We start from the raw sequence: 27,750 nt of genomic DNA, 5'->3' as shown, positions 1-27,750 counted from the left end.
TAATGATCCTTAAAAGGCCAAGCTCGAAGCACATCAATATCATGAACAGTGGCTTCGTCATGGTATAGATCTTATTTAGACAGCAAAAAAAAAAAAAACACATCAATGCTGCAGAAATACTCAAGGTTACTACTAGGAAATGTGTCTGAAAGGCAACATATTATGTTCATTTCTTTGTTATTGTTATCATAGTGACTGCCTGTAAAATCATAGCACGCAAAATATGGCACTCTAACGTAGGTGGAGATACTCGGATGGGGGGTGATATATTCTAATGAGCCTGCAGGAGGCACAGGAATGGGAGCCACCTGGATGGATAGTTGCATCCTATGTTTTCAGAATGATGCAGCCCACACAAAAATCACTGCTTTGTCCTATAATAAATAAAGACAGTTTTTGTCTTTGCATTTTATTTCCACCAACTGTCTGTCAGTAGAATAGTGTTAATCTGGGCTGTGAATCTGATCTCCTGTGCTTGGATATATGCTTTTACATAAAAAAACAGAGACCGCCTGGTGGAAACTGCTCCACTAGAGGTCAAAAACTCCAGAGTGTACCTTTATTAGATGGATGTTACAAAGACCAGAAACATACCTTTGCCAGACATCAATGGCAGCAGAAATTGTAATTATATTACACTGATGCTGTAAGGAAGTCGTTTAATTGCCAACAACTGTCTAACCATGCAACTGAAGTGAGATTATGTGTTCATGTCCTGCCCCCCTTAGGGGTGGTATAAGAACCAATGTCTATTTCATTAGTCAAACCTCTCCATAAAACAAACAGTTCAGAAAATTAGAGTCATTTCCTTTAAAGTATGGAGCAACCTAGTGAGTTAAGCTATGGTTATGATTGCAACTGATTGTTGTTATTGTTGCTGTTGATTTTGTGCTACAACTGGCCAAAATTCCATTCCAATTTCCATATTTGTCCACTGATTATTAGCCTTCACAATGGAGGGTTAATGCTGTAATGGAAATAGTGTGAGGACTAAATGACAACTATAAAGGAAATACAATAACACAGGCTTAATTAAATCCACAATTGTTGTGCTTGAAAGCAATCGTGGTTCCATAAAAAAAGGCCAGAAAAAGCATGATTGATAGAAATATGTTATTGCACTGACAAAAGTGATTGACAGACGCATTGAAGCATCACCCATTTAAGGAAAATAGTTCAGTAATTCATTGAAATGCGTGCATAAATTAGATGGGGCTAACAAACACAAATCCAAATGTCTTGAAATGTTCTTTATATCTTTAAGAAATGGCCTATCGTGGATCCCATTGTAATTCAAATAGATTTAAATTTGAATACAAAGAAAAAAGATAATATTATTACATCACTATCTGTTATCACCGGAGAACAGCCCACATCTTTGAATAAGGATACAATAAGTAGCGGATAACTGGCTTATTTTCTTTATAACAACGAATTGGTTCGGGTAGATTTGCTATTGTGTTGGCTCTACATATTAAAAAGAAAAGGAGAATTTAATTATATATTTGACAATACGCAGCACCTGTATCTATATCATCCTTCATAACAAATGACAAAAGAAACCATTTTTCCATGGGATTTTTAGGAAACTAATCAACTGTCCGAATTAAGAAAATATGTAATTAAAAAAGTTCAGTCTGCTCTGACTGCGGGAACAGCTGCCTAAATATCACTTTGTGAGAAAGGGTCACTTTTACTGGTGAGAAGCCGTTCGAGTATCTCCTTTCACAGATTTGCTCTCTCTTCAGCAAAAGTGAGTTCCTGGCATAAAGAGAATAAAAGGAAATAGGCCTGTGGATAGAGAGGAGAAAATATGACAGGCCAACATCCCTCAAAAACCATATGCATGTATAAGCACTACATCCCTTCTTAGTGAAATATGTTACCTTGTATTTACTGATCACATTTTGGCAGCCGAAACTTAAAAATATATATCCTACTTAACAGTCAGAAGTGAAAGCACCACCTGTACTGCTGTCCCTAAAGGGGCGTGAATATTTTGTGACTGACAAATTTGGTTCTGAAGTGTTTAGCTCAACTTTCACAGTGTTTTAAAATCACATCTGTTATTTGTGCACTTCCTACAGGGTGGTGAGTTGAAAGATACTACTAGTTATTGTGAATGTTAAAAGTCTCATCAATTGCCATAACCACAACTTAACCCAATAAAGAAGGATGACCTGACCCAGTACGGTATAAGGGGTCAATGTACAGTATATAACATTAATAACAGGTCAAATCTCATGGGAATCAATGCTGGAATACAAACTGCATGATTGGTGTTGAATATTTTAACGTGGATTGTTGAAAAGTGGGGAAAAACACAACCCGGTGCACCATATGGTTTAAATCTAGAAAACCATCCGACTTGCTGTCATTGGAAAATGGTTGATTGGGTTTTAAAAAGAAAAAAACACTTGTCAGGTGATTGGATAGACCATTTGTCTATCAAAGTCTTACAGAAGCAGTCTTGAAAAACATCTTTTGAAACAAGTCAAGCCTTTTGTGCCGTTCTTTCCTTTTTCTTTCAATAAAAAAAATGCTTGTTTCATCAAAGACACCTAAACTACATCCTGTAATCCTGTAAACCCAAAATTCTTGCATGACCTTTTGTTATGTGCAACGAAATAAAAAATGTATTTAATCAACGATCGTGAAGGGCTTCATCATGGTCCAGTCAGTAGCAGCCTACAGTGCGTTTCCAAGCTAAGCCAGGTCTCTAATGTCAGTCACCTGCTTTTGGAAATGCCCACCCAAAGAAGACTTTCCATAAAAAAACAGTTTTAAAGTGTTTAATCCACACAATAGCTGCTTATCTCATCACTAGATACTGTTTACAGCTGTTCAAAAAAGCCACTCTATCTCCTTCTGAGGGCAGTAGTTGTCTCTTGTCAGTCAGGGCTATAAGGTTTCTTTTACTCAGAATAAGCTCAGTCCTTATCAGGTTGCTGCTTGGAGCTGAGTGTTGACCTTCAGACATTATCTCCCCCCCCACTCTCCTCTCACCCAAGAGAAAAACGATAAGAACTGACTGCAGTGATAGAAACCTTCCATGGCTAGGGCTCCACTCCTCCCTTATAGCCCAGAGACTGGTCGGCTCTCTTGTGGGGGACTCCCACAGCAAGAGATTTACTGCATCTGTGATGATTGGGGGGGGGGGGGGGGTGGGTGGGGGGGGGGGGGGGCACCACATCAAAAATAAGACACGACCTTGAGGTCAAACATACAGGAGACAGACAAGGTTCAGTACATCGTTGGAAGAGGTAATACTGATGCAAAACAACTTTTCCATCATTCATTCTTTTTTGTGTTGAGAGAAACTAAATCCAATACCTGCATACTGCAAGACTGAATAGGGCTGAAATTGCTTTTGTTTGAGCAGTAGCCTCACCTCAGCAGTTCTCCTGGCATCCCGTCAAGCTAAAATTTCTCTTGATACAAAGAGAGTGACAAATGATTATGACCGAGAGCACATTCGAATTTTGGGGTGACGCCAGGCTGTGAGATGGCATTCAACCACCCATCTGGTTGCAGCACCTGGTGTTGGGATGTTCTGTTCGAGTGGGATGCCATTAATGTAACCTACAAAGGCAGGATTTGTTGCTGCTCATTGGTTGGCCCACCTGCAGTTGCTTTTGGCAGGAGACTATTCTGAGAGTGGCAGTCAGGGGAGATGGCCCGTTCTCCATGTGTTAATTAACCTGGAGGTGAGTGTACAAAGAGGTGTTTTTGGATGCATTCTGCTGTGAGGACATTACCAGAATCCAACAAGCTCTACTGTGTAATTGTTTTCTTATGTCAACTTTTGAATATGAAACAGATTGAAAATGCAGTTTCACTGAGACATACAGGTAATCAGTTCATACTATCAAGATCAGTCACTTTGTATAGAAATGTACTAAAACTTCAAATGATCTATGTTGATTAAACAAGTGCACATGTTAATAGTGATGTCAGGGGCCTTTTATAATCCAAGCCAAAGCTCTGGGTGCCAAGGCAAATCTTATTTTAGATGTACATGTAGCAATTCATGGCAAGAGATGGGATGCATCTAAATTCATTAACGTTTTGGCATTTACACCAAGACTCATTAGTTCTCTTTTCTATTTGAAAGTATTCATAAAAAAGAGCTGTTGACCCAGAAGATAAAAAAAAACCTCACACTTTCTGCCACTTAAATATTTTAGAAGCAAGTAGCCAAAGGCCATTTTTAACCTTGAGTAGTAGTTTTTAAATAATGTCATGGCCACAGAGGTATTTTTATTAAAAACTGAGATACAAATTGACAAAACATTTGTTTATTTAATAAACTCACCAAATTATACTTTATGCACAATGGTTTGTTTATGAATGTATTAAGCCCACGTATTGTTCTTGTTTTCTCATTGATTTGATGACAATAAAACTGGTCTAGGTTCTTATTTAATACAGGTTTTCATTGCCAGATAGGTCCTGCCAAACTGCATTAGCCCAGTACTTAACTTAACAGTATCATTTCAACAACAAAAGTCAAGTGATTAAACATAACAATAATATGGTCATCTCATAAAATTAGTGCAAGATATAATAAAAGATAACTGTTTTGTGAAAAGCGCTATTGTGGTCTGTTAATTTTCCACCAAGAACGGTCTGTTCTGATGCCCACTGCAGTGTAGTGATTGTGAGTGGGAGCTCTGTAGGGAAGGAGAGAGTGGTCAGGTGTACAGTGACCACAGTCACTCTTATTTAAACCCAGGTGGGTCGTTCTGAGAAATGTGTACTGTACTTAGAACAGATGACTCACATCCACTTTAGTTTGTTTTATGCTCGATACCATGGGAGTCCTTCATAAGGGGTACTGTACATCAGACTGGAGAATTGCTAGGTTTATTAAAATATCCTTCTGGGTTTAACAGTCACCTTTCAGCATTATCTGCCGATCTTGAAAGCTCTCTGTAGCATTCATCCACTGGTTACTTTAACTAGCTTCAAAAGCTTACAGTTTTTGTTTGTGTACTTTTCTTTGGTTGTTACTCTTGTTGAGGTGTGGAATAGACTCACATTGACTGCAATGCTCATACAATTGTGAACAGTAGCCGTGATTAGTGACATTGATTTTCATAAAAAGAAATACCATTGCTTTACATGTTCAAACATAATTTTACTCCATGTGTTCCTTCAAATAAGAACATTATTTATTGATGCTGAAATATCAGCTGGAGCTTGCCTATAAGCAGCATCAATGAGTAAAATACAAATTAAAGTTTGCTCTGTTTAAGAGATACCAAGGCTGGGAATTTTACATAACTGCTCAGCAAATTGGGATAGTGGCACTGTGTGAAGTGAGATAATTATTAATGCATTAATGGTGGGCATTTGCATGTTCTGAATACCTCAAATGAACTTTGGGTGTCTCAGATCTAAGCAGACCTGTTTTGCTGGAACACTTACCCCCCAGAAGGCCTCTCCAGAAAGGCCATGCAATATTCATCATATTCTTCTGGCTAACGCGGCCCTTTGAAATCACTTATTTTGTTGTCCACGCAAAGGAATACTACGGATTAGGAAACAAGGACATCATTATTGTCCAAGCCTATTTAGCTCTTTAAGAATCCATACAGTTTTACTGCCCTCAGGAAAAGCAAAGGAGTCGCAGCATTTTGTAATCACTGAGAACAACAGCAAAGGAAATTCAGCGTGTCTGTGTGATGAATGGAAGTTACTGCAAAGTAAGATAGCTTCACCCCCTGCTTTTCACAGTTGGTTTTTGCAGCCTTCCTGTGGTTTTCAGGTGTCTGAGTTTAGCAGTTATGGTTGTTCACATAAATTCTTACTTTCCACAATCACACATAGGAGCATGCTTTAGAGCAGAGGTCTTCAACAGGGGGGTCGCGACCCCCAGGGGGTCCGCGGAGGTACTGCAGGGGGGTCGCGAAATCTTTGGTTGATTAGACAATTTTTTATATATATTTTTTTTTTTTACAAACCGTATTTTCCCACAAATTGCAATGTCTTTAAATGCACAACACAAATCCAAAATATTATAGCGAACGGAAAAATGGAGGCAGATGTGCCAATCACGAGGCCGTGTGACACACGCTGGCTCATAGACATAATATTATGTCTATGCGCTGGCTCTGTCAGGTTCCCCGTGATTGGACGAGAGCCTATTCAGGCCCCAGTTTACTGAAGACCCAGACACAGGGATGCACGCAGCGACATTATTGAGAAGACCATACATATAAAATGGATCGTTTTGTAACTCGAGCGAAAAAATCAACAAGCACAAGCGAGATACCATCCACCAGTGAACATGCAAGTGACGAGGCAGAACCTGCTGCGCCTGCAGATGTTGCAGCTAATAAGGGTAAGCGCAAAAGGGAGAAGACACGAAAATATTCAGATCATTATCTGAAGTTCGGGTTTACCTTTAAGGAGACAGATGGCATTGAGTTTCCAATGTGTGTCATTTGCTCTACTGTTCTTTCAAATGAATCTATGAAGCCATCAAAGCTTCAGCGTCACTTGGAGACAACACACAGCCACTTAAAAGACAAACCTGTTGAATACTTCCAAGCTATCCTCAAATCCCTCCAAGGTCAACAGACATTGATCAGAAAATCAGCCAAAGTTGGGGAGCTAGCTTTGAAATGCTCTTATCAAATTGCTCTTCGGATTGCCCAGAAGAAACAGCCATACACACTTGCTGAGGATTTAATATTGCCTTCAGCAACCGATATGTGTAAAACCATGTATGGAAATGATATTGACATTAATAAACTGAAAACCATTCCAGTGTCGGACACAACCATAGCTCGCCGTATAGACGAGATGGCATCTGATGTGAGGATGCAACTGATAGAGAAGCTGAGGTTGGCAGATGCATTTGCTTACAATTAGACGGCATACCAGATGTCCGAAGACCCCAGCTTCTGGCGTTTGTGCGCTTTGTCGATGAATAGAAATCAGATTGAAATGAGTTTCATGTAAGGTAATCATCATACTACAAGATCAGCACTTTGATAGAAATCTATCAAATGATCGATGTTTATTAAAGAATGCACATGTTCAAAGTGATGCGCCTTTTACTACCGAGCAAAGCTCTGTGTGCAAGGAAATCGCTTTGTTAGGTATGTGTTCATGGCAAGGATGGAGCACTGCATCTAAATCATAACTTTTGGCTTAACAAGAGCGCTGAATTTCTTCATTCAAGACTCTAAAAAACGTGAAAGTAGAAAACTAAAGAAAAGCCATTCAACACTTCTCCCTCGAATCTCTTTAGAAGAAGTAGCACATGCCACTTTACCTTGAGTAGTAGTTTTTACTGCTGGAACAGTGTATTAAAAGTGTGTACAATTGCAAGTCATTGTTTTTACTTCTCCCAAAACGCACAATGGTTTGTTTTATGAAATGTTTGGGCACCAAACTTGCCTATCTTGCTGTTGTTCATTGTGAGACTGAAACTCTAGTCTATATACAGTTTTCATTGCAAGGTCCGCAATGCCCCATAGCCATTCTAACTAGTATATGACAAAAGAAGGTCTTTCTAAAAAAAATATCAAAAAGGTTAGTGCGCTATAAGAAATATTTTTGTGAATCCCTATTGGTGAGCTGTTAATTTCACAGCGCTCTTCGACCCCACTCAGTGGATTGTTGCGGCTTTGTAGTGCCGAGGAAATTGTGTGCACCCCTACTTATTACCTGGGGGTCTCCTGTGGATGGACTTAAAACAGATGATACTTAGTTTTTGCCGATACCATGGACAAGGCACAACGGCACATCATGACTGGAGAGATTCAGGTAATAAACTATCCTCTGGACAGTACTTTCAGCATATCATGCACAGAAACCACTCCCATTCATCACTTGTAACTTTCTAGCATTGCAAAAGCCTTATACCTTTTGCTTTGCCAACCTTTCTTTGGTGGATTACTCGTGAGTTACTTGGAAAACAAATTACGTCAAGGCTGCACCTTGTGCTGGATATGACATTGTCCTGAAAACCTCACATGTCAAACATTTATCCATGTGTGTCTTCATAAGTCATTATTATGATGTGAATATCAGCTGGAGCTTGCCTAAAGTGCGATCATGAGTCAATCAATAAGTTTGTGTTTAAGAGATACATAGCTGGGATGTTTAATAATGACAGTGGATAGGCACTCTGAAGTGCATATTATTAATGAAGTGTCATTCATTTCTGATTCAATGTGATTTGGGTGTTTAATAGCGCCTGTTTTGTGGACTACAAAGGCTCTCAGAAAGGCATGTGCCAACTGTTCCTTTCTCTGGCTTTAAACAAACCATGAAATTATTATATTTGTGTAAAGAATACTAGATAGAAACTTAGGAATCTAAATTTGTCCAATACCTTAGATCATACAGTTTTACGCCCTCGAGCAAGGCTCGCGTTTTAATATAAAAACACAATGGAAATCCAGTTCTGTTGATGAAGGATAGGGTGCTTTAGAGCAAGGCCATATACATCCAGTAATCAGCACCCAAGAGAACACACAACAGCTACATTTCCTCGTTCTGCCTTTTTGTTTGCTCATGATTGATCTTTTTTACTGTATGCATGTCATAAATGCAGCCCTGGCTATATTTTCCTAAACTGAAAGGAGTGATATGATTCACGTGAGAGTTAACTTTGAAAAGGAAAGGCCGACATACATCCAAGGGTAAATTAGGCAGACTCAGTAAAAAACACCTGTGTGGGTGAGAAAGAGCTAAAGAATAAGCAGCAACTCTGCAAAAACACCTCATCATTACTTTAATTTCCTTATGTTTGATTGCCTCTTTCTTTCTGGTGCAACCCATGAAGCATTTATAATAACATCAAGAGGCAGAAGTTCATTCATGTAATGGTAGTGAGAAAAAGTAACTTTTCAGCTTTAAGAGGAATGTATATGGAACACATTAACTTGTGTGGGTTGACTAAGATTATACACACCATTCCATTAAAATGTAATGAGTAATCATTTCTGCCTTTCTTTAACTACAAATGCCAACTTTCATTGTACGAGCATATTTGTTCTCCATCATTGTAAGCATTTGGAACAGAGAAAAGTCTATAACTGTGTCTAATACATGTCTAAAGGTCAGTATCTAGAAATACTAGGGTGTTGAGGGGTAGATGAGAACAAGTAATTGAGCCGTGAAGAACCGTGTATTTTCTGTCTGGCAGACAAGTGTATTTAATAGAAGAACTGAAAAGGGAAGAAAAGGCTAATTTTCACTTCCGTTAAACTGCTGCAAGTCCTGAATTTAGCTTTGTACATCTATACAGAATGGATCAAAATATGATTCATCTATGGAGAATAAATTCATAGGGGACAAACAAATATGGATTGCAAACCAGCTTGTTGGGGATGAATGATGATAGTGAGGCCATCTCACCAACATCCCTCACCTCTGCTGAATGTAGATAGTTCACCAGAGCCCCATGACAGTTTATCAGGGAGACCTGTCCAGGTCACAAAACACCCAGAAGGTCCCGCCCCTCCCTTCTCAAGTCACAAAACATTAGATCACCATCATGGATCACTGCTTGAAGAACTGTCATCCTGCACAAGACTGACTCCAGAGTTAAGGGGCCCAATGCAATATATTTTATCTTCTTTTGATGATTGTATAGAGCACATTTCTAATGCACTTTTCCATTGACACTTTCCATTTCCTGCTGTACCAGATGATCCACACTCTCGGTCTAAATTGAAAAATCTCAACAATTATATGTTTTTGCAGAAATGTTTTATACAAACGTTTATGGTCCCCAGAAAATAAACCCTACTGACTTTGGTGAGCCCTTGACCTTGCTTCTAGCCCATCTATGAGATATCCAGTGAAATGCAATCGCAGTTGGTGCCTATCTTATTCACCTTCTCCTCTGTTATTTCCCCAATGTTTCCATCTTAAACCTTCAGACACCTATGTAGCAGTCAGCAGTAGGAGCCCAAAAGGTGGAGAGTTGATTTCCCTATCCTGATGAGTGACCCTGCCACATGTTATCAAAATTCACTTTTCACCTTGGAAACAGCAGTTGACAAAACTGTCCGCCACAGAGCCTTCTCAGTAGCTAGTATTTGTCTATGTTGTCATGGTATTATATTTCAAAAACCCTAGGTTTCTCTCTTAGCAATATAGGTTGAGATTCTCTTGACCTTGGAAACCGTTTTCAAACCCAACATGTTTGCCATGTTTCATTGATTGGCCTTAAAAAGGAGCAGTTGCCATTACCTCACAGTCGGTTGCTGGACTGTTACTGCAGACGAGGGAATGATTAATATGCAGCTTGTGGGCTGCTAGTTTGCAAACAATCTTGACATCAACCAATCATCGTTATTTAGATGGATTATTTCCCTTGAAGCACTTTCAACAGATTATTATGATGATGGCAGACAGCCCCCCTGCTATAACTCTCATATAAACAAAGTTCTTCAATATCACCTGCCCCTGCTTGAGACGTGTTCTGATCTTGCCCTCATTTTATTTATGAGATTGTCCATAAATAGCATACAGTCTGTGCATGAATAGCTCACATTTCATTGCGTTTTTAAAAACTATTTCAATGCACTTCTTCCATTTATGTTATAGTATAGTCAAATGAACTTGCCTTGTCAGGAGGAAAGTGTGTTTTTCAACTGCCAGAATTGTACTACACTTCTATCTAGTAGTGTGTCAACACTTCTATCTAGTTCACTTCTTGCCAATTGTGTTGCTAGTGAAGTCATTCAAGTTTCTAAATTTACACAGATTGCTAACACATTTAATCATAAATTTACTGTGTAATTAAGTTTCCAAAACTGTCAAGTTATAAAGAAAAAATGTGGCATTACGGAAGATAAGATTTTTTGTTGATGTTATAGTTGTCTTAAGCAATTCAACCTTTTCAAAGATGGTTGTCTTGCTGCATAACAACATATAGAGCTCCTACATTCTTGTTGAATTACTGAACAGTTAAATGGCAACAGAAATCCATCTGAATGGTTTCATGTTTTTGAATGCACATGGTTTAAAAATGCAGTTAGAGAAAATATGTTTTTTCTTCAAAACTCCTGCTTGGACTTTCTTTTTATCTTAGCGCATGGACAAAGACGAGTGTGAAGAGAAAAGCACAGCATCCACCCGTGGAACAGACCCAGAGCCTCACACTGGAGGAGGCGAGAGTGAACAACAATGCCGCCTTTCTTTCCAAAGCACCAGAGACAATTTGGCTCTGTGTCCAATTGGCTTGTGCTCTGGCCATCCATCCATTCCTGAGTACGGAGCTCTCATCTAAGAAGTGTATTATTGTCAACATAATGGTTCAAATATAGAGCCACTTGAGAAGAAATTCAGCTAATTCATTTTTTCACCAGGTCTTTTTCCAACCAGATGTGGTGTAGCTGGGTTTGAGAGAAAAATGTGTTACAGAATTAAATTTTGCATTGTTGAATGAAACAAAAGATGAACCCTGTAAATGTTTTGTTCAAAAGGCAGGCTGTTGTTTCTCACAAGTAGTAGGATATTTGAATCACTTTCAAACTTGGATAGCACATCTCCACTTATTTATCTATATGCACCCACCAGGCTTGGAATTTGGTCATTTTAGGGGCAAAGCCATTTGGCCTTTTGTGTCACACATTGTTTTAGGGCACAAAGGCCATTTAGGGGGAAAATTAGGATTTGGAGCTTACAAACAAACAACTTAACTTTCTGATAATAAAAACACATGAATGACATGGAAAACAAATGACTTTTTTACTACGCTGCGCATTGAATAGAGTAGTTTTTCATTCAATGTGTGCGGCAAAAAATAAATCACAAGTGGAGCAAAGCGCTCGCAGCCCCACTGAAACCTCATCTCATAAGTCAGAGCTGATTGGCTGTAAATGTGTGTGCGAAAAGTGTAGTTATGCAGAGGAGACGAGAGGGCTTAGACTTCATCACCAGCGCTAAATAATACAAACAGAAAACGAAAGAAGTTGACCATGTAATGGAGCTTTGATGACCGGAAGTATAGTTTCTGTATCGATGGATCGATTGCTATTGTAACCACGGTGACGAGTGTCTGTGTGTTCCTACAGTCTGATGTTTTCATGCTGAGGCATCACGGTTGTTATTGTTAAGTTTTGCTTTGTGATAGCGCTCTTTACTCCATGTATTAAGGTACGAAAAACCTTTATATATCTAAGTTGTTCGGTTCCCACCAGTTTTGTAGCCTACATATAATAACGCCACTGGGTGAGGAGAAGGGAGGTTCCTAGAGAGAGAGACGAGGGAATGCTATGGGAGAGCTAACGGTATATGTGTGTGCGAGTGATAATTAACATACTTCTTTGTTGTTTTGGCGTGGTTACGGACGACAGTAACCTGTCTCAGGAGTGAATAAACTCACGGACAAAAAGAGACACGAGGCCTCCTTGTATTCTTATAGCGAGACAATGATGATTGAATGATGCGACGTATGACACGTGAGGTGCGCGCAACCAATCCAAGCTACAAGGACTAATGCAGTTCAGAGCCCAGACCACCGCTCTGACACTTTTAAAGCAACTTCGAGATGTTAACAGTATCAGGGCACAACGGCCATGGTGGCCGTAGGACGTACAATTATTTTCGGGGCATCACGGCCAGACCGAAGGGCAATGAAGGCCATGGCCGTCATTGCCGCCCAGAAATACCCACCCTGGCACCCACACAAACAGATCTAGACAAAATAGATAAATTCCTGATGGACTCAAATGCTTTCATCAATCATGTCATTACCTCAACACTCATTATAAAATGCCTCACTACAGTATTCATTTTTATGTTGTGACATGATAAATGATAAATACGACAGTTCAGATACAGCTAGTGACCCACTAACATGAATCTGGGGAAAACTCCACTGAGACTTGAATAAAGTGGACAATGAATGACTGAACACACGTTTGAGTCTTGGCCCAGAGGAGGTGAACAAACCACCTTTCCTCTTCTTGTCTTGTGAAATGACCTCATACAAGCTGAAGGGTGAGTTGTTAGCTTAGATGTTATCCCAGGGTCAGACATTGAATCATCCGTGTATTTCACAAAGCTCTGCGCTACATTGAATACAGATAGTGTGACATGGTCTAAGGTTTAATATGTGGAGCCATGTTATAGTACAGTCTCTAGTCGTGTTTCCACAGGAATGGCATAGGGAAATTTAAACACGTCTTTGTGATGTGTACAGTAATTCCAGATTCTGGCAATGTACTGACTGCTAAAAGGGCTCGTTGAATACATACTGAAGCTGGTGAGCCAAAATCTTGCATGTTTCCCTGAATGTCACCCCCTTTATTAGGTTCTCTGAGAGGAACTTAATTCTACGGGTTGTGATGTCTTGTTGACTAAATTTGGATTCATTTCATGTTCTCTTATTAATCATTCATAATCCTTTGGGGACATGTGTAAGAAGTGGAAGTGGTTTATGGTGCAATAAAGCCCAGGAATGTCATCATCTCCTGCCGACACCAAGGTAAAATGCCTTGCATTATGGGGCTGTAAAGCCCAAAGGGATTCAAGAAATGACTCAGTGACGTCAAGGTCAGATAGACATGTTTCATCATACGGTCAATGTTTGAATGCTCCTTGGGGTTAAATCAAACTAATTTGAAAAAACTTCAATGAATCCATCCACAGTATAATTGTCCTGTATAATTCATATAGTAGAATTAAAGAAATACAACTGAAAATATATGAAGACATGTCACTTTTTTGAGAGCATGTACTGCAAAGTTTTAGTCACCTTTCTTCTTTGCCTCCAAAGGAGTGCAGAAATGAACCATAATCCTGTTGCAAACTGTCTGCAGGACATTGTAAATGTAACGTAATAGGAACTTTGCCTAAAGCAATGAAAAGACCTCTCCCTGGCAGCCCATAAAATATTCTCAAAATCCTGACATCCTGGATTCTCATGGGTGGTGGTTACATTGTTAAAACTGAAAGAAAAAAAACATGTCACCAAAAATCCTGCTACACCATCCTCAGCTGTATTATTAGGGATTCATTGCATCTTCCTCCTCTTTTGTTTGACCCAGATTATGTTCTGTCTGCAGGCAAATACCAGAGCTCATTGACAGTGTGACATCTGAAAAGGTAACAGGACTCCGGAACACATAGCTTTTGTGTCCAAACGTATCTGAGGCAACCATGGCTTTTTTTATGTAGAAAGTGTAATGTTCAAAAAGTACAGACTACTCAAGTCATATTTTAAACTATACAGCAACGTTTCATAAATGTACTGTAAAGACTGAAGATGCATAATATGCATCTACAGTACAATGACAAAAAAGACCCACAATTATAAATGTTATCCAACAGAATGCTTTGACGGCAGTGCAGTCTCACTTCACGTACCTACACTCTTTCTATTTGGAGGGCATAAGTGAGAAAAAGTATGGATAAATGCAGTCGGTCAACAGTTTTGTTGAATGCTGGTCCCTGGTCATCCTCTATGGTCGCCATCTTCACGACCAAGGAGGATGGACCAGTAACTTTGTTTCCAAGGAAGCTGTGGGAGTTCATCCAGTCAACACTGGAATACATTAATACAAGCCGGCAGATATTTTGGTTAGAGACAACTGTAATCCTGCTGCAATTTACAATTAAATAGAAAGGTACACATTTGCAATCATAATTTCTGCTAAGTGCACAAAGCTGTGTGATTTGAGACACATGTGTTGTAATTAATGCACTGAGCAGGTAAGCACATAGTGTACACAGTGTACTACAAGGAATTCTACTTAAAGTATCCAAAATGAAGTCACTCCACAGGTGCACCATTTTGCAGAAGTCCCCCTTACCCAGAATTACTAAAGCAGATCTTAAAATTAAGTTTCTCTCAAACATTCCCTCATTAGTGTCACTGCCAGTGGAAGCAAACTTTTTCAAAGTCAAACACCCTAAGTTAATTTACTCCGCAGAATATACAGATTGCGTTTCATGTCTAAATTACATGTCTTTTGGGCAAAAAGGGGAAATGTGGCAGCTATTCTCAGGAGAGCTACAAACAGCACTTCAGAAGAAGAATGGCTCATAACTTCAGGGAGTCCCTGTCCTTGAGTCCGTTGACATCTGAAGGATTTATTCTGTGAGGATAAATATGTTGCTCCAAACATCAGTCTCTAAATGTGACACATTGGTATAGAAGAGGTAAGTATATTTCACAGGGGAAGTTTTTTCGGCACCAGGAAGGGAATGATGTTTTTAGAAAGGTCAATGTTCAACTCAAGCCACGACAGAAACAGTTCACTCAAAACAACCTGTCCAAAGAACAGTAGACTGGAAAGATGAATGCAGACAGAAAATACTAACTTCAGTTTATTTTATATTTCCCAGACTTTTTTTGTTCAACAATGATGTCCCATCGTGTGTATCCGAATACATGTTTTAAATATTTTACCACAAAGGTCTTTCCTGAACAAAGTGCAATAGATGCCTCACCTCAACCATGTTGATAAATAACTTGTAAAAACTTTGTTCAACATCAACAATCTATAGGTCATTTAAAGCCATAGCTGAATGTTTCCCCACAAACATCAGATCACATCATTGTTGCTTTAAAAAAACCACAGTTGACTGGAATTAAGCCCATACAATTTCGTATTTATTACTACAAGTTATTTTCAAACAAGCTAGGCTTCAGAAAGCCTTTTAGTGACTGGAGTTCTTCACTTTTGTAACCTTTTCAAGCATGCAAGCATAAATGCATTTACGCACAAACACCCTGGCTCGTATGGTCCATTTGGCACATGTTTTTTCCCTGTGTGGGGAAAATGAAGTTGAAGGGGGATTTGCCCACTGAGAGCTGGCTAACTATATGCAGAGGAGGAGGAGGAGGAGGCAGAGTAGCATGGCCATATACCACACCACAGCCCGCGGCACTAAAGCACCGAAAGAACCAGTTTCCATCTCCATACTCCATCTGCGGAGGAGACAAATGAACTGCAGTTTTATAGCTTATCCTGCTGAGCCGGAACCTAAGAATGTGCTCGAGGTTTTTAGAGAACCAATCGCTAGGAAAAATGGTGAGGCAAATGCTGACTTGAAGGAAACTAAATAAAGAAATACCAAACAAACTTTGCTCAATAAAGAATGGTTGGCTAGTTAAAAGGCTATAATGTCTTTATGAGAAAACAGTGAGTAAGTTATTGTACTGTGATGTTCAGAAGCATTTGTTTCATCCTGAGATTACAGAAAATGGAGTATGTGAAGCAGGTGACTTACATTAAGCTGTTCCAAGCAGCTGATTTACACCTCAGCATATTTACATCGTATCATTTTTTTTTTCTGGCAACGACTGCATTTTTATTACATTGCCAACTACACCAGCTAGGACTTTAAGCGCTACAAAGATGAAATGCTGGCTTCTCTTCACTGGTTACCTGTTCAGTAATGATTCTAAGATGATGGCCGCTTTTAAAACATGATCTTGTGGCCCCAAGCTGTATTTTTTATTCTGTTTGAGCCGCTGCACAGCCTCAGATCCTCAGCTCAGCTTTAAACTAACGTGTTGAAAGGCTTGGAACAAGTTGACTAAGTAGCATACTGTTGGGTCACAGACATAGTATCACATGAGGCCTTCTTAAAGTAGTAAGTAGAGGCTCTATTTTTGCTTTTGTGGGTTTTGCCTGTGCCATATAGGTTTTGTGCATGTAAATGGTCTGCAAATGCTTGAATCCCAAAGTTCTCTTGGATTTTTTCTCCCACACACACACGTATTATATGTCCTCTTTAAAAACATAGTGACACAAACAAGTTTGGGTAAACGCATGGTAGAGTTAGTTTGATCAAATAGCCGCAGAAGGTGAAAACTCCTTTAAACGGTTATAGGTTTACTATAAAAATAAATAAATAATCCTTTGTTCATTTTTTCACCTTAACAGAGTCTCCTCAGGACTGTGTTTGTGTGAAGGATTAATTAATATCTTCCTCCCTACCATAACATTGTTGTGTCCTGTTCAATTAGGATGGCCTGCAACTCAACAATATTTATTTGTACATGATCTGTGTCCCGATTCCATTGTTTTGGTCCATTTTTGGGATTCTGTTGATTAATGCCAACTTTAATATCCTGCTAAGAAAGTAAACTATTGTAAGACAATGCAACGCCCAAAATATAGGGTACTTTTTAACCTATACTACTGACTGCACATTCACGGGACTCCATCAACATAGCATAGAGTGTATACAATTTACATCCTGTAATGCTCCCTATAGCTCTGCTGACTTTGGGTCATTTTCATGGTAGACCTGAGCAGGGGACTAATCAGCTAAAAAAAAAACACTGTGCTTACAGGTCCTCCAGACACTCCGCCCACAATAAATCCAGCATTTTGGAGAAAAAAAACCCATCTTGTATATATGGCACACTTCTTTCATGGCAATCCTCATGCACAACCTTGTTAAATTCCGAGGGACAATTACAAATCTATCAATCCAATATAAATGCATTTCAGATAGTCATAAATTATTTGCCCACATAATATACGATACTGAGTTAGCTCTTAATGGCTCACCTTTTTCTAGTGTACAAAATCTGAGCAGAATAATAAGAATGTGTTTTCTCTATTACTCAGAAAAGGATTTTTATATAGAATAAACATACATTGAAGCTCATAGCTAATATACCAGATACAAGTTGCTGAACTCATCTGCGTAAAGTTGTGTGTTTGTGTGCAAGTGTGTGTCAAAATGTTCCTGCTGGCACGATACCAAAGAGTGAGTGCGGAGAGTAAATCTTTATAGAGGGACTTGGCTCACCTTGGTGGTGCTAACTGCACACCTGCAGAGCATAGATTAGACCTGAATTATCAGAGGAGCGAGCCTCTGCTGCTAGCTCTCCTTCCCTAATCTCAGTTTTAATCTGTGGCTTGTTATTGCTGTTTTTCTCCTACAGAAGGAGCCACTTCAGAACTCGGTGTCTCTAGGAACACCTTGGATGTGGATGGCATGTTAACTTTTCTTACTTTCGTGTTACAACTACAAGTGAAGCTGCATTTCAGAAAACCGGATTATTAAAGTAATACATACGTCTGTGTACCTCCAGATAATATGCTGTTTTTATATGTTTTTTTACAGACTCAACAGAAAATACATGCAATGAATTCTGGGTTATTAGTTGAATTTGTGGATATGGAGAGAATAACCACATGGTTTGATGCCACACTGCTCACTAAACACTGACACAGTCAACTAAAGCTCAGCACTGATACAACTAAATGCTTTAAATGTTATCCGTATAGAGGCTCAAGAAAAGAATATGAGAAATGAAACCAGTGGGTGATTATAAAACTCACTTGATACCTGATGACAGATAAGCAGCATTTATTTTATTATGATGGGGTGCAACATTGACTTCTCATGATTTATATAAAAACTAAAAACTCTCTTATCCTTAAAATGTAAGAATGCTTATCCAAGGAAATACCTTTGAGCAACGTAAATTAATCAGTCATATATGTAACGACTTAAAGGTCTGCTATTACGCTATATGTCAACACTATATTGTAGGGCAATATATACAAAACATGTCTGAAGTGTTTTGCTCAAAATACCAAACAAATCATGCATTGTAGCATGCCTCATATCCCTCTATTTCAGCCCTGTTCCTGAAGTGCTGATTCTGTGACTTTCGCTTTAAGTTTGAGCTGAGCTGAAGCTGGCCACGCCCCTTTGCAGCGTCATGCAGCTCTCTGTCTGAAGAGAGAAGTTTCTAACGGAGAAACTCAGCTAAACGCTGCCGTGATTAAACGCAATATGTTCAAAACTCTTGAAACTCTTCTCAGTGTTTACCACTAGAACAGTGACATTATATATACAACAACTCTAAGTCCCTCCTGCAGGCATCCTGCACAGAGACACAGAGGTGCTGCGGGGGGGGGGGTGGGGGATTCAGCTCACGACTGTATATTGCGACGATAGGTTGAGACGTGTCACGTGGGTGGGACGTTGCCAGGAGTTCAATGTAAATCCAGCCCACATTTCCGATATGACGTCATAACCGAAGCAAATCTGGAATAGCTCGTTCATTTTCTGACATTTGTGACTCTCCTTACACACCGGGGACACATTTATGTTTAAAAGACAGAAAAAAGTGCATTTTGCATAATAGGGGGCCTTTAAAGCATCAAACACCAGGGCTTCAAAATGACACGATGTAAAGATCATTTAAGCAATGATAGTGATCATTAGATCCAATGCTTTTGAGGCAATTGTTCCGTGAAGCTAATGATACAACACAGATTACAAAATCACAGTTAGTTTTGGAAAACTGCCATTTTGAGGTCACCTAAAGACATGTAATTGGACACAAAGAAAGCCTTTGGGACTTGAGGCAGGTTTAGTTTAAAAGCAGTTCAGGTCTCCAGTCTGCAACTGGCAGGCAGGTTCAAATCAAACGCAGAATCAGCATCAAACAGTGCAGTGAAACTCAGGAAAGGGATTTCAGGCACAGGACAGCGAGACAGAAACAGAATTGGCTACACTACTAAGGTACTAAAGAAAACATTGATTATCAGGCAGAGAGGGAGCAGTTCCCTATATTCAGCATACTGAGGATAGCGAGTAATTGGCAGCAGCAGGCAGACAAAACTCTGTCACTGCAGGAGTAGCTAGTGGAAAGGTGAGGAACAGCAGAATGTCTCAGATTCTTCACTTGACATAGTTGGACATTACGTATTGGAAAAAGCACAAGTGTGTTTCCAATGACATTAGCAATGCTTCTGTTCTATTCAAGTTTCCCAGTTAGACATGACAGTGATTTTGGGCCAACATACACAGTATTAGGACCCTGGAAGCTTAATGTAACTAATAGTTGATTTCATAATTAACAACTGTACCTATTTCGGTTGGTATCATGTATAGGTTTTCCTGAAGGTCTGTGGTCACTTTGGTTTTTTTTAATGCAAATTGGCAACAAAGACGCAGATTTGAGGTTGCTGCATTTTGAAGATTACAGCCAGTGAAGTCATTTCGAGGCAAATACTGTTAACCTGATTGAGCTCTCTATGGTAGTTGCAAACAAAGAATGTAAACAAGGCAATGGTGGCTTCTGAAGTAGTTAATTATTATGTACATAGCCCATCATGACTCTTTGTAACAAAGTAAATGGACATGTTTAAAGAAGATGCAGTGACTCAAGAGTAAAGCCTGATACGTCCTGACACCGTCCAACATCAATAAGGTTTTGGGTTATTGCTGCAGTGTGGTACAGCAGCTGCAGGGGGAAGTACCAGCAATATCTGCAGTAGGTTGTAAATGCAGCTCAGAGGGTCTTTGTGACTATACTACCACCTCTAAGAAGGATAATTACATGGCCAGGCTACAAAAGAAACCAACTGTATCACAGATTACCCATCCTTCCATAGACACAGTCCATTTGCACTCCACCCCTCTGGAAGAAAATACAAAATAAAAAAATCTAAAGCACAACAGGCTGGAAAACAGCTTCAATCCAAGAGCTGTAACCTCTGTTCACCCCCACTGCAGAGGACTGACTGCTGTGAGCAATTGACCAACTAATCCAAGGCACACATAACAGTTTACTCTATTATTGCACTTTACTTTCACTGCTGAAGGACTGCTCAACTGATTTTCATTGATCTAAACACAATAGTAGAAGTAGAATCAGAGGATGAAACCTTCTTTATTAGTCACATACATACACACAGCAGAGCACACAGTGAAATTTGTCCTGTGCATTTAACCCATCCTAGTACTAGGAGCGCTACTTTACTCTCATAAAACATGTCTGATTGGATCAGTTGTTTTTCCTTTTAGAAAACAGCAGTCAATGAGTCAACCAGACCCCTAATAACTGGGGAAGAAAAATCAGATATAGGCCTCAATTGTGTAATCAGTCTTTATCCTTCGCTTGCAGTGTGGCATAAAATGGAGCATGTAAATGTGGTGCAGGGTTTACTACATAGTGGATTCACACCGCTGCAATCCATGATAGGCGGCTCATTTTATGTGATGTTAACGTTACATTTTATGTGGTTCCATCTGTCTAAGACACATACATCCCTACATCTGAATGACATGCAGTAGGGAGGAGCATCTTCTTAAACCATAAAGAGGGTCACGCAAAAGACAGGTTACATTTTGTCAACACAACAATGTTCCCCAAGGGGGTTTATCCTAAACCAACCCAGTTTATCGTTTGTTTATATACCCCTTGTGGTGTTCCCTTACTACTATCAATCAAGCCATTAAAATCTCTGCTTGAGGTTGCGTAAAAAAGGTATAGGTTGGAATGAGACCGTGCCTCTCTAAATAATCCCCCCACCTCTCAAGTGCAATGGAGCGTTTGAAGACACAGCAGGGAGCTGCTGGCCATAATATGAGGATTTCATGTGGCAGTCAGGTGTGAAGTGTCTGACGGACAAAGGGGTCAGCTGAAACTGCAGGGAACCAATATCACTGCCCAGTTTTTCGCTCAACACAGCAGGGGGAAGAAAGGGTGAGGAGAGAGAAGAGGAAGTCACAGTTCATCAAGGTGTTAAATAAACAATTGTATAGGATTTTCTTTGATAAAGGACAAATGGTAGAAAAGAATGAAGTATTTTAGATTTCTTTCTGAGGACATGCATCACAAAAATAGGAGAAACATTTATAATACTGACTACAATAGTAAGTATTGTGTATTGTCATCATTCTCAAATGTTAAAAACGTTTTTGCAATGACCATATCCATAACCCACACATACAGGACTGGCAAGATCTTAACAGCACTTCATGATTTACTGCATCTATTAGTTGTGTTTTCTATCCACAACAGAGCTCAGTAATTCAGTTTTCAGGTCTTCATCTTTGTACTTGAATCCAGATTTATGACTTATGGATTCAATGGAGGAAGCATAGTGTATTTTCCACACACAATACAAATCAATTCATTTTAAAATAGAGCTCTGTGTATGTGTATGGATACTTCTGATAAAGGACAGTTATTTTGCCATGTCCATGACCAGCCTGTTCAGGAGCCATTTAGTGGGAGAATATTGTAATGAGAGTCATTTATCAGCACTGAAGGCTCCTCAGACAAATGAATGTGATTTTGGGACCCCACTGACACAAAAAGCTCTCGCAGGCTTTTCTCGCTACAGGAAACACATCCAGAGAGGATGTTCAGCCGCTGTGCTTTGCTCCTCTTCTCTAAAACAAACTACAGCACTGCATTCTCCTCCTAATTAGAAGGCAGAAAGGATCAAATGGATGATGACAAATTAATCTCCAAACGGCTCTCGCTGGTGATAGAGCACCTTTGGTGGAGCTTCCCTGCTGCCAGCATTCCAGCTGTTAACAAGCTTCAAAAGAGGTATTCTTTTTAGTGGCCATCGTTTTCATCCAGAGCTGTGAGCTCATGAAGAACAAAGGTTTTTACTCAATACAAGTGTGCAAGTTACCAGGGTATTAGACACATTCATTGTGATGTATTTTAGTTTGTAAATGACATTGTGAAGTGATGCTTTTAATTTATTTAACCCAAACACAAAGCAACAGCGCACTGCCGAACTTTGATATAAATGTATTTCTTGCTGACAAATGACATATGGTTAATTGGTCGTTCTCTAAACTCTGCCCTTATACTGCCTCGTAATTATGATACATTGGGGGAATTATATCTCGAAACAATTGACAGAGGTTAACAAAGGATGTGCATTTATGTTGCCAGGGTCTTATATTTCTGCGCTCAACATCCTCTTAATATGACTCATTAAGGAAGTATCAAAGGGTTCTATATTTTTCTGCAAAGCTTATTTGCCCCCTGGGTTAATTGTTCAATACATGTTCCCCTCCGTAAGGTATGTCACAATCAACAAGCCGATGTTAAACTCTTTGAAACCTACACACATAGATTTACTGGCCAGACTGTTTTCCTGACTATAAACTTTGCTATCCCAAAAGGAACTTTATGAATTTAATTTTCAAAAAGCCCCATACCAATCTCTTACAATGAAGACAGTGGGAAAATAAAGATGAGCCACTTAACAGGCTCATTAAGCTAACGTTACTCCATGAGTTGGTTAAAAATGTATCTCTGACTGAGATTTCAATCTTCCCAGCTCACTAAAAAAGTGTGTCAAATGTATGGACATAAATGCTGCAAAGCTGCATACATGATATCATGCTAATAGACAGGGGCTACAGCTGTGCAGGTCCCAGGCAACAGGAGCAGCATTCTTCTCATGTTGCAGTGCAGATCTAATAAGTCCTTATTGTATGTCTGATTAGGGAAAACTTCACCCAACTTTCTCTACTTACAGTCCTGGACATGCAAAACTAAACGTTAAATTGTTCCATTGTATTCTCGAAGCAACAAACATACCAACATTCTATAAAGAGGAAAACCGAGCAGCTAACAATATCCTGATATAGGTTGCCTCAAGAAACAGCTTTCACATAGTGGGGAAATGTATTATCTGTAACCAAACAAAATGTGGTTAGCTAATGAAAGGCATCTTGGCATTTAAAGGGACATTTAGGATAATAGTGAACACAGTTAGCTAGTTGAAAGAGCATGCTACCATTTGCTTGTTATATTGAGCAGAACCAATTCACTCCGATGCCGATAATTGAAAATACTTGATTTCACAATAACCACTCAGTGTAGGGTTATAGTGACACTGCCAAGGAAACTGGGCTCTTAAAAGAAATCACAAAACACTCACCTAACTGCAGGACATGTCACTGTTATTCAGGCAGGTGGACCAAAAAGCAGAACACAACGCAGGCATGTTTAAGTAAAAGGTAAAACATTTACAAAGGAAAACCAGGATAAACAAAGGGATGAACATTGAAGGACTGACATCAGAAATAAAACATTGTGCATGAAGTGAAAGGGAACAAAGAGAAAGACACAAGTATATATACACACAGAGAGCTAATTAGTGAAACAAGACACAGCTGAAGTAGGTAGTCAAAAACACAAGGCCAGCAGTGATTGGACACAGGTGAATCAAATAAGGAAAATAGGGAGGGGCAAACAATCCCAAAGGAGGGAAAACGTACAAGACAGGAATTGAAACAAGACAAGACAAGACACAAAGTGAGTGTTTTTTTCAAAATAGAACAGGAAACAAGTTAAAGTGAGTACAATAACAGATGATTACAATTATTTGAGATTAGAAAAATACTAAATAACCTCAATAAATAACCCAATTTAGATAAGAATAAAAAACATACATGTGGCCCCATTTGTCCTTACTTTGTCTGATAATATTGCACGCTTCAAAGGAGAAAACAAGATTTGCCCACACACTCAGGACTGCACCCATACTGTTTGAGCTCTAATCCGATTTCATATTTCTGCCTGTGACCATGTTGAGGATCAAACTCCCAAATCTCACCCTCCACGCTGACAGGCCTGTGGAGGATACCATGATCTCTGCGGGATTGAACACTGCCCCACTTCTCTGAGGAGGTGCACCGGGAAAATATGACCTTTCCTGACATGTTCTGCTGTGTAATGACCAGCCAACAGCTTGAATTCTGCCAGGATGTTTTCAGAAGGAATTGATAGCAGTGACAATATACAAGGGGTTTTAGAAAAAAATGTCAAGGCTCAAACAAAAGAAATATTTTTGAATGTCAGAAAATGATAAAGGCAGCAGGAGAAAAGTCGTGCCGGATCAGGCACACCCTGTTTTGTTTCATAACACGCCTGTGGTGCTAGTGTGCACAGACACTCAAAGGCTGTAGATATAAATTCCTGCAGGGCTGAAGAATCTGTCCACTCTGCTTACAGGTAAATCATGTAATACTTTCCCCATCAGCAGACAGACAATAATTGAATGCAACGTCAGCGAATGCATTTTCACTTCACATTGTGACCGCTAGTATAGTCACCAATGGCGGTGGTGGCGAAGTCCATAGGGGCTTGGCCTGGGAACTGGAAGGTCACCAGTTCAAGTCCCCGAAAGACCAAGTGCCACCGTGGTGTCCCTGAGCAAGACACTGGTTACCTACACTGCTCCCCGGGCGCCGTACATAATGGCAGCCCACTGCTCCTAACACTAGGATGGGTCAAATGCAGAGACCGCATTTCGTTGTCCTAGTACTTGTACTCTGTGCAATGATAATAAAGTTGAATCTTCTTCATCTTCAAATACTCTCTGAGCTGCATTTACAACCTACTGCAGATATTGCTGACCTTTCCGAGAACCAGCAGCTTATCGTGGTGGAGAGGTTTGTGTGCCCCCGGTTTGTGTTGTCTGGAACCTTGTGTTCCTGGTAGGGTCTCCCATGGTAAATTGGTCTCAGGTAAGGGGCCAGACTAAGATTGGTTCAAAAGACCTCATGACAAAACACACATGAAAGCGAGGATACCCGGCCCGGAGGAAGACCGGAGTCTCCTTCTGGAGTCAGGCCCAGAAGGAGGACTCGTCGGCGAGCGTCTGGTGGCCGGGCTTGCCACGGAGCCCGGCCGGGCACAGCCCGAAAAAGCAACATGGGCAACACCTCCGCTTCTCCGTCCCACGGGCCCACCACCTACGGGAAACAGCGATGGGGTCGGGTGCACTGCCAGAAGGGTGGCAGTGAAAGCAGAAGGTCTCGATGGACCAGACCCGGGCGGCAGAAGCTTGAGTATGAAGGGGGATCAACTCCAATCTTATGGGTGGATGTCACTGAGGTAGTTAAACAACTCCACAGTGGCAAAGCCCCGGGGGTTGAGATCCGGCCAGAAATGCTGAAGGTTCTGGGTGTTGAGGGACTGTCATGGTTGACACGTCTCATCAACATTGCGTGGAAGTCGGAAACAGTACCAAAGGAGTGGCAGACCGGGGTGGTGGTTCCTCTCTTTAAAAAGGGGGATCAGAGGGTGTGTGCCAATTACAGAGGCATCACACTACTCAGCCTACCTGGGAAAGTTTACTCTAAGGTGCTGGAAAGGAGGGTCCAGCCAATTGTCGAACCTCAGATTGAAGAGGAACAATGCGGTTTTCGTCCTGGTCGTGGAACGACGGACCAGCTTTTTACTCTCACAAGGATCCTGGAGGTCTACATGTGCTTTGTGAATTTGGAGAAGGCGTATGACTCTACTCCTCGACCCTGATGGATAAGCGGGAGAAGATGGATTGATGGATGGATTGTGACAGGTTGAAGTTACTGTGATTAATTACTTGGGCTTACCTTGAACCTTGACTCACTCTAGTTATTCAGTATATTCCTAACCTAGTAAATACTGTGCGTTGTTGATAATAGACCTCAAGTTGATCTACTGATCTAATATTTACCTTATTCCTCTTAAATGCTGATGTAACCAAGGGCACACAGAGACCTTCTTACTGCTGCACATGAGGAAACTTGTTTGGTGGCTGAGAGGACTTTCCTGATGATTAGCTTATATATTTAGTGTACCTGTGAATAGATTAACCCAAACCCGATCCCATTAAATCCTCTTTGGATCCCCCACTTTGTGGATTTGCTGTCGAAGAACGGCAGACACATGCCTCAGATGCATCAGCTGATAGGGTTTATGGGAGGTAATCAGGGCTGAGCTTGGCACTGAGCTCCCAATCCATTTGTTTAGTAAGATTTGCACCTGTCGCTCTCTCGTTTCTGACAAGATCATTTAAATAATGTTTTAATGCTTCAAAGATCATCCAACAGACAACATTTGTTAACGACACAGTCCCAATTTCTATTAATAAATGTCCCTTTAATTTGAAGTATTCTGCTTATCCAAAAGTTTCTGATTCCGGAGGTGGAGAGGATTTCATTTCGAAATTGAAGATTATTCCAACAGTGAAGGTGATAGTGAGAATTTGTTTATATTATATTTGGTTAAATCTGCAGTGATGATCATGTTAAATTAAAGAATATGTAATCTGTGGAAAGATTCATCAAGGAGCATTTGGAATCCCAAAGCAATGTGCAACCTTGTCATGAAATGAAACAGATGCATGTTGACTTTAACATTTTTTAAAAATGTTTCGAGGCTTTTCTCAAATCCTAATCCACTGTATCAGGCTCGCACCCCTTGTGATGTTGGCTTGTTGACAGCGACTGCCCTTCCGCACAGGACAGATTAAATCACTGTCTCCATCTTGAGTCCTGACTATGGACGAAACTGAACTGCTAGCATTTTGCAAACAAGTATTGTCAGCCAAACAGGTTACACACATTTATCAGCATCTTTTAAATGTTCCTTTTCCTTTGCTGCACTTAGACAATTAAATCCATTTTCCTTTTGACCTCCGGTGAGAACAGATGCTTTTAATTGTTTGTTACTTATCTCATGCTGAGTAGTTTCGATTTCAAGTCAATGTCAAAAACATGTATAAAACTGCTTAAGAACTTTTAATACTGTTTTGACAATCGAGCCTCCATTATAAATACAGAGGAGCTTTGTTTTCCACCCAGTATGGATACCGGAGTGATTGATTCCAATTACCTGTTTAATTGTAGTCTTTTTTCCATTTTGTGCTGAAGTTTTGACGTGGTTTGACAAGGCCTACTGCACATGGAAAGAAGGATAATTACCTTTAAAGTGTGATTGAGTATGACAACTTGTGCACAGGGATCAAAACTGAACAGCAGCTTTGTGCTTATTATGAGGTAAACATTAGCAGTGACAATACAGACCTTACTGAAGCTGGTACGTCTTTAATCCGTGATTAATAGCTGACAAGTGTGGTTTTCTGTCCTAATTTAAGACGGTGTTTCTGACACTTATGAGGACGCTTCAATACCTTACAGAAAAATGAAAATAAAATGACTATAAAGAAATGAAAGGTTTCCTGTGGAGTTTCTTTGATCCCT

The 27,750-nt window shown here is 40.0% G+C and overlaps 1 long non-coding RNA gene across 1 annotated transcript in view; it reads right to left on the bottom strand.

Annotated features, from left to right (window-relative positions):
- The window catches only part of LOC134864315 (uncharacterized), a 42,179-nt gene extending 18,368 nt beyond the window's left edge, over positions 1-23,811 (bottom strand). The window contains exon 1 of the long non-coding RNA XR_010165819.1: positions 23,658-23,811. This is a non-coding gene — a long non-coding RNA (uncharacterized LOC134864315). The remainder of the gene's footprint in view (positions 1-23,657) is intronic.
- Positions 23,812-27,750: the final 3,939 nt, after the last annotated feature.

This window comes from Eleginops maclovinus, chromosome 5 (assembly GCF_036324505.1).
Source record: "Eleginops maclovinus isolate JMC-PN-2008 ecotype Puerto Natales chromosome 5, JC_Emac_rtc_rv5, whole genome shotgun sequence".
Classification (NCBI taxonomy): Eukaryota; Metazoa; Chordata; class Actinopteri; order Perciformes; family Eleginopidae; genus Eleginops; species Eleginops maclovinus.
This window is presented reverse-complemented; position numbering and strand designations above follow the sequence as displayed.